The sequence below is a fragment of the Psammomys obesus genome, unplaced genomic scaffold (assembly GCF_907164565.1).
Source record: "Psammomys obesus unplaced genomic scaffold, mPsaObe1.curated_primary_1811, whole genome shotgun sequence".
In the NCBI taxonomy this organism is placed as follows: Eukaryota; Metazoa; Chordata; class Mammalia; order Rodentia; family Muridae; genus Psammomys; species Psammomys obesus.
Genome location: NW_026596117.1, coordinates 22,386,413 through 22,396,156, shown reverse-complemented (window position 1 = coordinate 22,396,156; position 9,744 = coordinate 22,386,413). Strand labels below are relative to the sequence as shown.

Here is a 9,744-nt window from a genome sequence, read left to right as displayed (position 1 = left end):
CATGTGCTTACCCACCATTTATGTACTTTCTTTATAAAAGATTCACACTGTTCCCCATTTTTACTGTTTTATGTTTTTATTAGTAATGAGTTGTAAGTGTTCTTTATGTAAAAATGTGTATTTTGCAAATATATACCCCCAGCCTAGAGACTAATAAAAATACCATGTGTGTGTTTGTGTCAGAGTGTGAGTTTGTGCACGTGAGTACAGACTCCTGGGGCCGGAGCACGGCATCAGCTCTGGAGCTGCAGTTACAGGTGGACGTGGACGCCGGAATCTGAGGTCAGGTCCTCTGCAAGAGCAGTGCTCACCCTTCACCCCGGAGCCCTCCTTCCAGCCCACCCTTCAGTTGCGCCAGCATCGCCTTCTGAAGAGCAAAGGATGTCCATTCGTGTGGCGCCTGTGTCCCCCGGAGTCTCTCTTATGGTTCTGCTTCTGTGACCTACCCAAGAGGCCCCAGGCTAACTTGAGGTCATAAATATTTTACTCTATTTTGTTCTAGAGATTTTGCAGCTTTGGATCAATATGTAGGCCCTGGTGTTTCAAATTTATTTCTGTGTATGGTATACAGCAAGGGCCAACTTCTTGTCTATACATGGTATACAGTAAGGGACAAGTTCATGTCTATATATGGTATGCATAAGGGTCAAGTTCATTTTCTTTCGCATAGGTATATAACTGCCCCAGCAGTATTTGGTTTAAAAGACTGTCTTCTCTTTGACATTTTTTTTTTTTTTGTCGTAAAGTAATTGAGTTTAAAGTATCTGCTTTTTTTGTCATCTCCATTCATTTCATTTATATAAATTTATATTCATGTGTATCCATGCATAGCCTCCTTTGTCTAAAACAGTCTAGTCTAATCTACTGTATTTCTCCACACTGTAAACCTTTAAGTGAGGAAACATTACCATTCCAACTTGTTCATTTTCAAAACTATTGTGACTTCTGTCTTAGTTTCTTTCCTGTTGCGTTGATAAAACGCCATGACTAAGGCAACTCAGATAGACTCTTAACCCTGAAACAGTAAGCCCCAACTAGGCCTTCCATCACCATCCTGGCAAGGAAGCCTGGCAGCATGCACCAGGCATGGCACAGGAGCAGCAGTTGAGAGGTCACGTGTAGAACTTCAGAGAAACCGGAAAGCCCACTGGAATTGGCACGGTCCACCTCTACCAGTAACACACTCCTCCCCGTAAACCTCCTGAACAATATCAGCAGCTGGGGACCATTATTCAGGTGCCCAAGAATACAGGGTAAATCTCTTTGAAGCCATCACATCTACTCAACTCTCAACTTCCACCTTTTTTGCTTTTTTTTTTTTTTATTGATATTACCTTGGGCACACAGGTAAATGCGTGAATAGTTTACATTTAAAAGTGGTCCTTCCGTGAGTGTGGCATAACTCTCCATTTATTTATTTATAATACCTTTAGAAGTTCATCTTTCATGCTTTTTGGTGCCAGGGATTGCATATATATTTTTAAATTTACCTCTAAGTAGTTTATACTTTTTGATGGAACTGTGAATTGCATTTTTTTTTTTTTTTACGTTCCAGTTTTCCATCTTGTCTTGACAGATTATTATATCTAGCAACATTCCTTTTAAGAATCATTAGGTTTATTTTTCAGCAGGTGACCATATTATCTACATACATTTCATTTCTTTTTATTGCTTAATTCCTTGGTCATGTTTTGCAATGTTGTGTTGGGTAAAAGTGAAACACTCTTGTATTGTTTCCCATCTTAGACATAAGGAGTCAGCTTTCCACCATGAAATGTGATATTGGTTGTGGGATTCCACGACTGCCTTTTATCAGGTAATGAAATTTGTGCATCATCAGTATTGTTTCTCCTTTAAAATGTAGTAGGATTCGCCAGGGAAGCCATTTGGGCCTGTAGTTTTCCCTGTGAGCTTTGTACTACAACAAGTTTGTTTAAAAAACAAGCAAATATTGGCCTGCTGTTTGTGTTTGTCTTATAAAGAGCTTTAGCAGTTTGCTTATTTTAAGGAATCTGTCTCTTTCATCCAAGTTGTTGATATGTTATCATCAATTGTTCAGAGTCGTCTCTCCTGTGCCGTCAGTGTTGCTGGGTCTGATGCCTCCTGTCACACTGGTAACTTACTCTTCAAGGCTGATCAGTGTGGCTGAGGCGATTTTGTTGCCTTCACCACTGCCCCCTAAGTAGCCAGCTTTTGATTTCAGTTTAATCTTTTTAAAATTCTTATCTGATTGGTGGCTTCTCTTTTCATTATTTTCCTCCTCATTTCCCTCTAAATACTGCTTAGGTTAGAGCCCACAAACAGCTGTGTTCTGTTTTCATTTACATTCAGTTCAATATGCTTATTTTTATGTTTTTGATTAATGGGTTGTTTATAAGTGTATTATTTATGTTCTGAATATGTGGATATTTTACAAACACATATCAGATGTCAATTTAAAAAATATATTTTTAACAGATCTTGCCTCAGATTTATTTGTAAAAACAACATAGGACCCTGGTCATCTGTAAATAGTGTGTAGGTGGGTGTGTCACACCAGTCCGTCTGTCTTCACATTAGCAGAAGCCTTTCCTACCGGGCCTTCACAGGGCCGTGGGCACCTTTGAAAGCCTGAGCTGGAGCTGGAGCTGAAGCCTGGGCCTTAGCTGGAGCTGTGACCTTTGCCTTGCTTTGAACCTTGGGCTTTGGTTGGCAGAGCCTACGACCCTTAGCCATATAGCTTCGAATCTGCTTCCCAAGCTTGGGGTGAGTGATGAAAGCCAGACGGCTGAGTTTGCGACTGGGGCCATTTGGCATCTTGGGTTTAACAGCTGCAGGCTTCACAAGGGCCTTGATGGCCTCTGCTTGTGCACTCATTGCCTTTGCGCTGTTTGCCTGCACCTTTTTCAGGCCTTTCTTGTTGTGCTTCTTGGCAAAGTGCATGTTCCTCAATAATTTGGGGTCCATCCCCTTAAGAGACTCATATCTTTGTGACCGGGTTTCTTGATGCCGTTTCTGTGCCATTTTCGGGGCTGGTTGTGTGTGGCGTGGTTCTTGGACTTGGCCATGTCTGCACAGTAACCCGCAGCTCCCGCAGCGTCTCTTAAAAAAATATTTTATGTGTCTGGAAATTTTCCCCCGCATGCATGTCTGTCAACCACACGCCTGATGCCCATAGAGACCATAAGAGGGCACTGGAACCCCGGGGACTGGAGTTGTGAATGGTTGTGAGTTACCAAATGGGTGCTAGAAATCAAACCTGGGTTTATCTTTGGTTCACTTTGTATGTATTCTATTCCTATTAATTCATTGAAACTTGTTTTATGATCTAGAATTTGGTTTACTTTCATGAACTATTTGCATCTCCTTTAGGAGAATCTGTGCTCTCACTCTTGGGTTGGCTATCCCAATGTCAAAAAACGATTAGCTGAATTGATTGTCTCTGTTGTGTAAAACTTTTCATGGGAAGACATGGACAAATGTCTGCTTATCCCAGACAGGGATCAGACGGCAGCCCAAAGTAAGGACACTACCTGCCTCCATGCTGGGGAACCAGGGAGTTCTGTTTGGGTCATTTCCAGGAATATAGGTGAATGGCTGATTATAGGAGCAGAAATAACCCAAAGACAGCTGAATCACTCAGGTCCACCCAGGTTGGGCGATGGCTCACGAATTCTGGGAACCCCACTGCAGGCTGGAGAATGTCGTTCCCAGGCAGCTTGCCTGATTGGTCTGAGAGTGTCTGGCAGCAATCCTTACTGCTTATTTGAGCCTAGGGAGGAAAGAGCCTCAGTTTCAGTTTCAGGGACTTCCCGAAGCCTTTGAGACATCTACTTCCTGAGCGTTAGGAGTTTCCTGGCAGGATTTAGAGGAAATTGCTGCACAACAGCATAGCCATTAAATAGCCTAAGCAAAGATGCTACCTTTGCATTTAGCCTCCAGTCGTCTTACCAAGAGATGATATCTTAGTTGTTATAAAATGTCCCTCCTTATCTCATATGCGCTTCCCTACGCTCTTGCTGAGGCTCTCGCTCTCCTTTGCTGTGACATGGAGTGTCTTCCCAGTCCTTTTACCCCTGTCCTCTCTGTGACCGCTTGCAGGAAGTAGGTTTCTTGTAGAGAGAACATGGTTGTATCTTGCTTTCCCCAACCGCCCCCAGTGAAAACACCTGCCTTTGAACTGAAGTGTTTAAGCCAGGAACACATCTTTTAATTTAGTCACTGGATTTGAATATTTCATATTGTCATCAAAGTTATGCTTGTTCTGTCTACACTGCGTTTCCCATTTCTCTTTTCAGTGTTTGGATTTAGTATTTTGAATGATGCCATTTTGTTCATTGGCTTATGAGGGGCATCGTGAGAGAAAGACCCCAGCCAAGGTCAATGTCGTGTGCTTCTCGCCTAAGAAACTCACAGGAACCCTAACCAAAGTGCCGACGCAAGGACAGGCGTGCCGGGCTGACGGCAGGTCTTCAGCACACCAGCAACATGAGACTGACTGATGTCACTACAGACGCCGTCTCCTGTGGAGCAACACAGCAGCAGGCTCTGCTGTATGCCTTTAGCAGATTTGTGTGAAGGTTTGTGAAGGATATGAAATGAACTCCTAAAATGGAAAGATGTATTATGGTGGAATTGCTCAGTATGACAAGTATGAGGCCTACCCAATGGCCTATAAAGGCAACACAGCTCTATTCCCAGAGGATATTTTCCAAAATGATCTTGAAAAAACATTTTTTTTTCTTTTCTTTTTTTTTTTTTTTTGAGACAGGGTCTCACACTGTGTAGCCTTGGCTATACAGTGAACTCACCCTGTAGACCAGGCTGGCTTCGAACTCACAGAGATCTGCCTGCTTCTGCCTCCTGACTGCTGGGATTACAGGTGTGCACCAGCACTTCCTGGTGGCATGAAGTTATTATGGAGGAGTAGAAAACCTAAGAATGTTCAAGGCAGTATTTGTGTGTGATGAACAAAGGGTGTGGGCGAGGCACCTCAGACAACAGTGCTTTTTCCAAAGCTCTGATGATTAAAGTGCTTAAGGGTGGACACACTGGAGCAGAGCTTACGTCCAGCAAGCCCTGTTTTGAACCCCACCATCTGAGAAAAGTCGTTACATCAACAGGGAGAACATGCAGGATTCAATAAACTGTGTCCATGGCAACCGGCTCTCCACAGCGAAAGGGGAAGGTAGTTTTCTGCTTCATCATTCACAGACACAGACTTCTCAATAAAACACAGACCTGTATGAAAGGCCACCAGACTAGAGGAAGGAAACAACCAAAGACCTGTGTCCTTGGGGTAGGAAGGCAAGCCTTAGGGAACAAGTGATAATGGCAGAGGCTAGAAAACCGCCTTGATTATCCTAGTGCTACTGTTGAGTCACCTAAGACACCACAGACAACGCAAAAGGGCAAGCCACGAAGAGAATGGATCTGCCATTCCACAGTAATGCCAGGAGTCACACGTGAGTAACAGAAAAGTGAGCGGAGATGTGGACAGAAAATTCTAGATGGGAAACCTGATAGCAATAAGGAAGGGCGCAGTCACACTGATATTCGTGGAAACCAAATCTAAATGTCAAAAAAAAAAATTACACTTCTATCCTCCAGACAGACAGAATTTGAGTCTGGACAGAGCTGGCCAGCACTCTCCTGGCGGGAGCGTTCACTGCTGCGGTCTCCAGGAGGCTGTGGAAGGCGGGGAGTGCACATTGCTGACTCAGCAGCTCCAGAGGAGCAAGTACTGGCTGGCACCCACTCAGCGTGACACTAGGGACTCGGCCACACAGCCGCGGGCAACGTGCTCTGCCCGCCAGGCCAGCTCCTTCCACACGCGCGCCCTCCTCTTCTTCCTCAGGCGTGTTCTGTCTGCCAGGCCAGCTCCTGCCACACGCGCGCCCTCCTCTTCTTCCTCAGGCTTCTCAGCGAGCACCCAGGGTCACTGCGCATTTTCCTTAGGTGTCGAATCCCATGCGTTCATCCTGCCTGTGGATTTCCCTGAGCCTTGCCACCATCCGAGGCCCTTGCCTCTGTCCTTTTGTTTTCCGGTGACTCCTCCCCCAGTGTAGTGGTGTGCCCACAGGGGTCCCGTGGCACATAGGATGAGTGCACATATTGGTGTAAAAACCAAGCTGCAAAAGGCCATGAACACCATTCAGGGAGGCTTCAAAGCATGCAATGGTGTGGAACTTAGGGGTACCTACTGGGCGTGTAACAAAATTATATATATATATATATAGTCATGACAGTGCCAGAAACATAGATGGTCCATTTTATGTCTTTTTACAATGATAAAATGTATTGAACAACCACAAATTTACATTTAGTGTCAAGGACAGCAATTTGTCATATAACCCACATACCTTGGTAGCCCAGCCGAGATGAACACAGCCCCTTTTATCTTACCCTTACTAACAGCGACTCTCAAGTCGAACATCGCAGTAAGTATATCTGTGTGTGAATATGTACATATGAGTTGCAGGATAAACACACATCAGATCTTGGTCCGCAGTGGCGAACAGGCGGCAGGCAAGCAATGGACTATGCCGTGTCAATAGCCCAGAACAGAGCTGAGCTGAAGCACCAGGAACTGTGGGAAGCCCCTGGTCTTGGAAGAACACCCCAGGAATCAGGCGATGGGCTGGCATGAGGCCACGTCATCACACTGTCGGGTGTCCATCACTTCATGGAGTCCCTTTCCTTGGTCTGTGTGTCCAATCAGTTCTGGGGCCTGGTTCCCCCAGATTTTAATATGCCTCTCTGCCCCTACAGTCTCAGCCCACGATAAACTTGCATCATGGCGCCTTGTTTGCTCCCAGGAAGGAGCCAATGATCCGTCTGTGCGGGCTGTGTGGCAGGTGATGCAGATTCTGTGTCCAGCCGTCACCATCCCTCAAAACCCAGGGCAAAGGGAGTCCACCAGGGTGGAGCAGTGAGCTCGGCTGCCCTTTTGTTTCTGGGGACACCCTCATGCTGGGAATATTGAATCTGTCCTCACTCCTCTCAGAACGGCCGTGCTCACTGCCCCAAAAGCATCGGGCACGGGTGTGTCTGCGTTTGTGCAGGGAATGGATCTCCGTGGCCTTTATTCAATCAGGGCTCCTGTGTTCCTGCGGGGATGGGTTATCAACCACCGGAGAGGTCCTGTCCCCCCACCACGGGGAGGAGAGCAGACGTCCGCCTGATCCATCGGAGGGTGGGCGCTTGCTGGGCGCAGCCAACCCGTGCTGGAGCGGGCCAGGCAGGAGCACAGATAAGCGTGTATTGAATTACGAGAGAGCACTTAGGCGGAAGACCCTGGAGGGTGACAGCGTTGAGGCACTGTCAAGCTCTTTCTCCAGGCAAGTGAGCAAATGAAACGGCGTGCCCATCTGATCCCGGGTCGTGCCCATCTGATCCCGGGTCGCCTGAGCCTGTGGGCTGGCAGCTTAGGGAGGAGAAGCATGCCCTGAGGGCCTCCAGGAGGTTTGCTGGTTGGAAGCAGGGTGGCCTGTTCCCTGGGCACTTTAGCGACCCTTTGTGTGACTCTTCCTGAAGAGGTGAGAACAAAAATCTCCTCCCTTCAGAGCTGCAGGGGACCCTGGTGACGAGAATGGAGCAGCCAGACCATGTCTGCATGTCGGACGGAAGAGTTTATTGGGGGTTACTTTCAGGTGTGTGGGTGACTCGTAAGATGGACGACCTAAGAAGGGTCACATGCCAAGAGCCTTGCTCCAGCAAGGTGAGGCCTCCCTCGTGGCTGCACAGACGGCGCCCTCTCCTCAGTGATCACACGAGCCCCGTGTGCCAGAGCACCTACCAAGACAACGTGCAGCTGACGCAAAACCACGAGGTGTCCAGGCACCCACGAGGGGGAAAGCGTCGGGAACGACCCTCCAGAGGCCCCGTGTCTTCGGGGAGGCCATGTATCTTGCTCCATCTGGGGTGGAGATGGCTCTCCCCCACCACGGCTGGAGCAGACGCACTTCTCTGGTAATAAAGGTGACGTAGAAGCTTTTTACAGTTACCTTAACAAGTGTGCAGGCTCCCACGCCTCCAGAAATCGTGTTTAATAAAAGCACAACACTCTCCCCAAAAGGTCCATTGCCTGTAGGCCACTGATGCTGGCTGAGGCATTCAGGGAGCAGCTAGGGCCCGGGCCACCCTGAACACCCAACTTTGGAACTCACGCCCCTCCCCCCGGGCTCCCGTTTCTCTTCTCCTCCTCATCTTTCTCCTTCTCTGCTTTCTTTTCTCTCCCTTTGCCCCCTCCCACTAGAGACCTACGGCCAAGCACCCCTTTCTCACTGTCTGTAGATGAGATTTCCACAGTGTCACCCTAAGGATGTCCTGAGCATGTGAGGGGCTGTTGAAAGTTTGGCTTCCGAGGACACTCCGTCCCCTGAGCCATCAGTTGGCTCTGTTCTGAGTCTGCTCTTCTTTCTTTACTCTGTCTCACAGCTGCTCATGCACAAGGATGACAGCCCTTCCTCTGTATCGCCCAGGGCCTAGACACCATCTCCAGTTCAAGTTCACGCTGACAGCCTCTGTGGCAGGGCCTCATGGTAACCGCTGGCCCCTGTGTCCTCCAGCACTCCTTGTTGGGTCACCTGGGAATTGTTCGTGCTCTTACCATCTCTCTCATTTCATCCTCCTGAATTTTCCTACACGTGTTTCTGACTGGATGCTCCCATTCCCTGGTCATGGCTTGATGGATCTCTGCCTGCTTCCTCACCCATGTTGAGGAATTCCTCTTTTGTTTTTAATTGAACATAGATTTTCTTCATACAGTATATTTTGATTATGGTTCCCCTCCCCCAGTTCCTCCCAGATGCTCCCCACTTCCCTACACAACCAAATTTATACCTTTTTTTCTAGCTCACATCAGAATACAAATAGACATCTAAGGATAATAAATAAAATAAGATAAAATAAAAATGTGCAAATCAGAATAGAGTGAAACAAACAAACAGAAAAAAAGGTCAAAGAAAAAGTACAAGAAACACATATGGACGTACAGACACTGAGACAAACACATTTGCATACACGGAATCACAGAAAACTCGTGAAAACAAAACCAGAAACTGGGACATATAGGGAAAAGATCTGTAAGGGGGGGAAAAAGGCCAGGCAAAGCAATGTGGGACGATAGACCCCCAGAACACTGAGTTCTGTGCTGTCCATGCGCAGCTGCCCTTGTCACCGTGTTCTCTGCCTTCGAGTCTTCGGCCTTGTTAATTTGGTCCGATGTGGCCCTTCCTCTCTTCATGCAAAGAGGATGTCTGGAACTGAGTTCTGGAGAGCAAGCAGCTTCCTGTAAACTCAGAATTTAGCCCAAAGCTCAGAAGCCTCAGCTAACATTTTTTGGAATTCTCTAAACAGGAATAAATGTTTTGTTTCAGCACTTTCCCACCCTTTTATTTTATTATTATTATTTTTCACCTAACAGTGGAATTCATAGCATTCTTACTCCATGTGAAAGTTTCGATTTCTGAGGGTATTGGCAAGATGGCTTGGGTTTTTTCCCCCCGCATTTATTGTGATGCATTCAGCTATAAAGGGTAAGGCCTGGCCCATTCCTGTATTAAGAAGACTAAAATTGGAGGAAGGGAGGAGGGTAAGAACCACATTCCATGCTTTATCTTTAGCATTTACAAGAACCATATAAATGTATCCAAAACTCCCAAAGCAGGAAGAGAGTAGTAAAACTCTTGTGTTCATAGGAAATTCCTTGGCTATTTGCTTTGCAGTGTGTTCTGGGAAGCATGCACCTCTGGGAAGAGGTAA

At 46.8% G+C, this 9,744-nt stretch overlaps 1 pseudogene; it reads right to left on the bottom strand.

The window, feature by feature from the left end:
• Positions 1-2,571: 2,571 nt before the first annotated feature.
• Positions 2,572-3,047, bottom strand: LOC129692726 (60S ribosomal protein L29-like; annotated as a pseudogene).
• Between the last annotated feature and the right edge of the window lie 6,697 nt (positions 3,048-9,744).